A 6,625-nucleotide genomic window follows, 5' to 3' on the forward strand; every position below is an offset into this window, starting at 1 on the left:
AACAAAGTTATTTGACAGCAATAGCCTCAAGGCATTTCTCCCCTCTAGTAAATCTGTAGCTCCCTGGAGGTAGATTTCAGTGCTTCCCATCTTCAAGGAAGCACCCTGTTACCCTCAAGAGTGCAATAAACCACAGGTTATTAAACATTTAACTCTTTATTTGCACTTGTCATCACTTATATTACTTACTAGTCCTGATCATGAATCCTGTTTTCACAATGGCATAGCTTTATCATTTGAGTAGCACTTTCAGATATGTTTATAGAGCTTTGGTGACTAGATTTTGTAGTCACTCATTCATTTTATTTGCTGGGGGTCAGAACAAGTCTTCTTTTTTCTTTGGACCTTCCTACTGTATCTCCAGGACTATTTCTCAGACACTCTTATTTCTCAGACATGTTGTAGTGGCTTAATTTTTTAGGACACTCACCAACTGAAATGCATTGAATTGCAATCTTAGGACCTCAATAAGACAAACAGAACAACCAAGAGTGTCATGATAATGGGGATATTTGCATTTTGAAACATTGAAAGCAGATTAGAACATCTCTGGCTTCTGTAACAGCAAGAGCCCAGTCTCATAAAAAAAGGAAGTACAGGCATTTCCTAGAGAAAGCTTTATGTGACTGGAGCTTGGAAAGCCCTGCCCAGCTGTCTTCCTTGCTCCAACACCTCCCTCCAAGCTTTGTCCCCTTCTCTCAGCATCTTGCTTCAAGTACCTCTGCATCCAAGCAGAGATATTTTCAGGAACATCTGTACTCTCTCATGTGGGAAGACAAGCAGAGTGGATATCCTACAGAAGGAAGTATCAGTATACATTAAAACACCAGGGAAGACCTTGGTTGGGGTATCTGCAGACACTTCTCAGGACTAAATAAGCCCATAAATATGCCCTACTTCATGTAGCAAGCAATTGAAACTCTGTAAATGCTGCAGAAGAGTTCTCTGTTCCTTTACATCTCCAAATGCCAACTTCTGGTGTGTTGAGGCAAGGCCTAGATTTCAAGGTGCAAGTAAAAAAAATAAACATTTGCCTCAACTTTTCTTTCCAAAAAACACCTTCAAATTCTTCATGAATGTTGGACTGCCGTACCATTGGCTAAGAAAGCTCTGTGTCTTGTACTTATTTAAGTTTTTAACAAATAGCTGCTATAAATCGATGAATTTTAGAATTAAAAGTTTCGTTAGCGATTCTGTAGCCTAAGCACATAGTACCTTTGATGAAGTGGGAAAACTGAAAAGCAAAACATCTTAAGGGTCATCAACCTAGAAGCCAGTTATTATATCTGAATTTCTACAAAATACCTACTCCAGGAAATATGAAGTAGCTTTTCAAAAAGAAATCAAAGTATAATCTCTTGATCCTAAGGTTAACTAACCAGTTGTATTAAATTAGTAGAATACATCAATACTTTTCTTAGTCAATGACTTGTGCTTTATTGGAACAACTTTGAGTCCATATAAACATAATTAACATTAAAAGCTCAATATAAAAAGGAATGAAAATAAAATTGGGTCATTTGTAAGAGATGTGGATGGGCCTAGAGACTGTTATACAGAGTCAAGTAAGTCAGAAAAAGAAAGACAAATATTATATATTAATGTGTGCATGTGGAATCTAGAAAAATGGAATAGATGATCTTATTTGCAAAGCAGAATTAAGAGACACAGACGGTGAGAACACCAGGGATTGGCGGGGCGGGGGGTGTGGGGGTGTGGAGAGGGGATGTGGGATGAATTGGGAGATTGAGATTGACATATATATATACTACTGATGCTACGTATGAAATAGATAACTAATGAGACCCTATAGTATAGCACAGGGAGCTCTACTCAGTGCTCTGTGATGCCCTAAATGGGAAGGAAATCCAGAAAAGAGGGGATATATGTATACGTCTGGCTGATTCACTTTGCTGGACAGTGGAAACTAACACAGCGTTGTCAAGCAACCATATTCCAATAAAGATTAATTAAAAAAATAAGATAAAAACTGTTATTTTCTGAGGTTCTTTGGCATTTATGAAGAATCTAATGAATAAAATACAGGCTAATTATTAAAATTTTGGGATTATAGAGAAAAAAAACTGTTTTAGTCCTGCAATAGAGATATGCATAGTTGATATTCTGATATCTTCACATTTTGGCTTTCATGTTTTGAGTAACTACATTCTCTTTAGTATTCTTGATTGTGACCCGCTTCATCAGCATCGTCCTCCTGTGGTAGTTCGTCTTCAAGATGTCTCGCATTGATCTTACGTATGGCTCTGCATACCCCTGTGTCTCGCATTGATCCTTACGTACGGCTCTGCATACCCCTGTGTCTCGCATTGATCCTTACGTACGGCTCTGCGTACCCCTGTGTCTCGCATTGATCCTTACGTACGGCTCTGCGTACCCCTGTGTAGTCCCCATGCACTGTCCCAAGCCTGGCCTGTGCCATCAACAGCGGATGACAGAAATGAAGGAATGTCACTTCGGAAATTACCTTATAGGTGACTTCAGGTTTCACACTGGGCGGGCCGCCTCTCTCTCTGTGTCTCCTCTCTCACTCTAGGGGGAGCTGGCTGCCGTATTGTGAACAACACTATGACCGGTGAGGAACTGGGGCCTCCAGCCAACAGCCAGAAAGCCTACCCATAACCACACGTATGAGTTTGGGAATGGCTTCTCCCACCCCAGTCAGGCCTTGAAAAAACTATCACCCTGGCCGACAGCCTGACTGAGCTCTCAGGAAGCACCTTGACCAGGGGCATCAGATAAACCACGTCTCAGCCAATCCTGGGAATCCGGGTGAGGTAATTTATGTCTGAGGCTTCCCAGGTGGCCTCATTTACGTTTATGTTTGGGCTTCCCTCACAGTTCAGTTGGTAAAGGATCCACTTGCAATGCAAGAGACCCCGGTTCAATTACTGGGAAGATCCCCTGGAGAAGGGATAGGTTACCTGCTCCAGTATTCTTGGGTTTCCTTTGTGACTCAGCTGGTAAAGAATCTTCCTTAAATGTGGGAGACCTGCGTTCGATCCCTGGGTTGGGGAGATCCCCTGGAGAAGGGAAAGGCTACCCACTCCAGTATTCTGGCCTGGAGAACTCCACAGACTGTATAGTCCGTGGGGTCGCAAAGAGTCAGACACGACTGAGTGACTTTCACTTTCACTTCCACTTTCCCAGGTGGTGCTAGTGGTAAAGAAGCCGCCTGCCAAGGCAGAAGACATAAGAGTTTGATCCCTGGGTTGGGAGGATCCACTGGAGGAGGGCATGGCAACCCATTCCAGTATTCTGACCTGGAGAATCCCATGAACAAAGGAGCCTGGTGGGCTTACAGTCCATTGGGCTGCAAAGAGTCAGACAAGACTGGAAAGACTGGAGCAACTTAGCATGCATGCAATATATGTCTGTTGTGTTAAGCTAATAGGTTTTGGTGTGCTTTGTGGTATAGCAAGAGAAAACTAATACACCTACAATTTTAGAGTCTTCAAGAAAACTGTTAATGGCTATCTAATATTATGCCTTATAGATGTATCATGATTTAATAATTGGATTCTCAGGTTGATCTCAGTTTTTTGCTCCTTTAATTGTTGTTGTTTAGTCACTGAGTCACGTCTGACTCTTTTGCCCCACCCCACCCCCCCGTGGACTGTAGCCCACCAGCCTCCTCTGTCCATGGGATTCTCCAGAGAGAATACTGGAATGCATTGCCATTTCCTTCTCCAGGGGATCTTCCCAACCCAGCAATCAAACTCACACCTCCAGCTTCATCTCTTGCATTGCAGGCAGATTCCTTACCACTGAGCCACCATCAGTTCAGTTGCTCAGTTGTGTCTGACTCTTTGCAACCCCATGGACTGCAGCACGCCAGGCTTTCCTGTCCATCACCAACTCCCAGAGCTTGCTCAAACTCATGTTCATTGAGTCGGTGATGCCATCCAACCATCTCATCCTTGGTCATCCACTTCTCCTCCTGCCTTCAATCTTTCCCAGCATCAGGGTCTTTTCCAATGAGTCAGCTCTTCTCATCAGGTAGCCAAAGTATAGGAGTTTCAGCTTCAGCATCAGTCCTTCCAATGAATATTCAGACTGATTTCCTTTAGGATGGACTGTCTTGATCTCCTAGCAGTCCAAGGGACTCTCAAGCGTCTTTTCCAAAACCACAATTCAAAAGCATCAATTCTTCAGCACTCAGCTTTCTTTATGAGGCACCATGGAAGTCTTATTTATTGTAGTTTGCAATTGTCTGTATCTGTGATTAGTTTTTTTCTAGAACAGACTCTTACAAACACAATTGTTAAATAAAAACAATACTTTCAATGCTTTAGATATTTATATATTATGTTCCAAATTGATTGTACTTATGAGGAGTCTCATCCATTTCAATTTTATTGACTCACAAGAGGCAGAGCTGTGGCATGACTAAATTGTACCTGTTTATCTCACTGATTGCTCTTGATGTATAATTTAGCTTTATATTGAATCACCTTTTATTTTAAATGGATATTCCCAAAAAATAGACCTCAATATCCATTTGAGTTTTGGTTATATTTGATGATTCAGCTATCCAATGCAAGCACATTATCTTTTCCACCATACTTGTTCTCTTTCTGTTTTTTCTCATCTCGGAATAGAGTCACCATCCTCACAGTCTACTAGTCTGGAAGCTGGAGGGACATCTTAGACTATTCCCTCGATCTCAGCCCTTACACACCCTCTACCCCTTCTCTTTACACCCCCCTCTCCTTTCAAGCTCCACAGCTGCCCTCTTGGTGCGATCCTCCTTCGGCTCTCTCCCAGACTGTTCCTCGCATTTTGATCGTCAATCTTATCTTAGCCATGGCTGTACTCTGTAACAGTGAACCTGCGACTCTTGGAAGTAGTATTAATAATTTGAGTTTATTCAACCCTACTTTCTTACTAGTATCTTCTACTTTTGTGGCTGCACTATTGAAAACTATATTGTTAATATTTTGTATATAAGAGAATATACTTATTTTCATGAAAAAAACCACCACAAATTATACCTGCTGACTATAACAAGGCATGGCTTTCTAGGACCATATCAGTGAATCATCCAAGAGGGTTTGAGGGTTGCAGATGCAAATTTCAGCAGTGTTGATCATGAGTGATGATCAAAAGTGATGCCCCGAGTGATACTCATTCCTTCTTCTACTTGTATAGAACACTCACTCTAGAATAGGACCACTACATGCAAACCTTCGAGTTGCAAACTTTCAGAGATGCAAATGTGCATTCACTTGTCCAATCAGGAAAGCTAATTCTCATGTCTGAAGTACATTGTCATTGGCGTGCATCCCCTACAAATGGTTGTGCTTTTGTGTACTTTGCCGTACAGAGCTGTATAGAGCACAGGAGTAGAGTGTCTTTATTTCAAGCCAAGGACGTCTAGAAGCAAGCACAGAAGCAGTGGCAGATAGCCTATTGTGTTAGTTGGGTACCTAGGCTAACTTGGTTGGACTTCTAAACACACTCTCAGAATGGAACTCATTCATATGGAGGGGCCTTACTGTAGTTGGGGTTTTGTTTTCCTTCCTCTAAGAACTGCCTCCAGCCCTCCAAGTAGATTTCACAATTGATATGGCATGGACCAATGGCAGTGCCAGACAAAGTGTAGACAACGAGGAAAAAGAAGATGCATCGTTTCCCCCCGTCTTTCTGCAGTTACTTACATTGGAGCATTCTAATGTACAGAGGAAGAAAGATGGTCATTGTTTCAAATAATAAACTGAGTTTCTGTTAATTATTGTAAAATTTTTCTCCCAGAAAAAAATGAATACAGTCCATTTGACTTTGGATTATCTGATAGGATTTCCATGTCTATTCTGGGTCATCTATTTTGTTGGCCAAAATGACCAAAAAGACCTAAATGAAGATCAAGTACAAGTCTGAATATATTTTAGAGATACTTACTAGAATATAACATTTTTAATGTATCTCTTCTAGCTGACTAGTGTATAATGATATATATTTTTAAATGATGCCTTCTCCAGATCTAAAAACAAATATATGCTTTCATTTCTGTGGGCACAAAGATAATTTCCACAAAGACAATTTCCAAGTTCAAGAGATGCACCTTCTAGGTCGAGGCTGTTTCTACTTAGTCTAATGTAACTATTATCTGAAGAGACATTCAACGGACATATTACAATATGATTCCCGTTTTGTTTGGTTCTTGTTATCTAAGCAGTCATTTTTCACTTTCAGTTAAAATTAGCACAGAGCATTCTTCAGGACAGCCCCTACATTCCTCACATATTTCCACAAAGGGCCCTCGGTTGGAGGCCCTTACCCCCATGATAGAGTTTTTTTGTCAGTATTTTATTAATATGATATTTTTCATAGTCATAGCTACTTATATTTGCTGGACGCAGTTAAAATCTGCACATACATTTTCTCATGTCATCCTCCCATCAGTGCTCTCATGTATTTATTTATCTTCATCTTCTAAGTGAAAACCTTGAAGCTTGCCATTGTGCATGCTGACCGGGTCCCAAAGCAAGGGGCGGTGTCAGGCTGGCCTCACTCCAGAGCAAGTTCTCTCAGCCTGATGCTGTGTCTTCTCCTCTGACTCTGCCTAGTCATTCCATATCAGATTGACCTATGACTTTGATTCTTC

Source organism: Bos taurus, chromosome 17 (assembly GCF_002263795.3).
Source record: "Bos taurus isolate L1 Dominette 01449 registration number 42190680 breed Hereford chromosome 17, ARS-UCD2.0, whole genome shotgun sequence".
Taxonomy (NCBI): Eukaryota; Metazoa; Chordata; class Mammalia; order Artiodactyla; family Bovidae; genus Bos; species Bos taurus.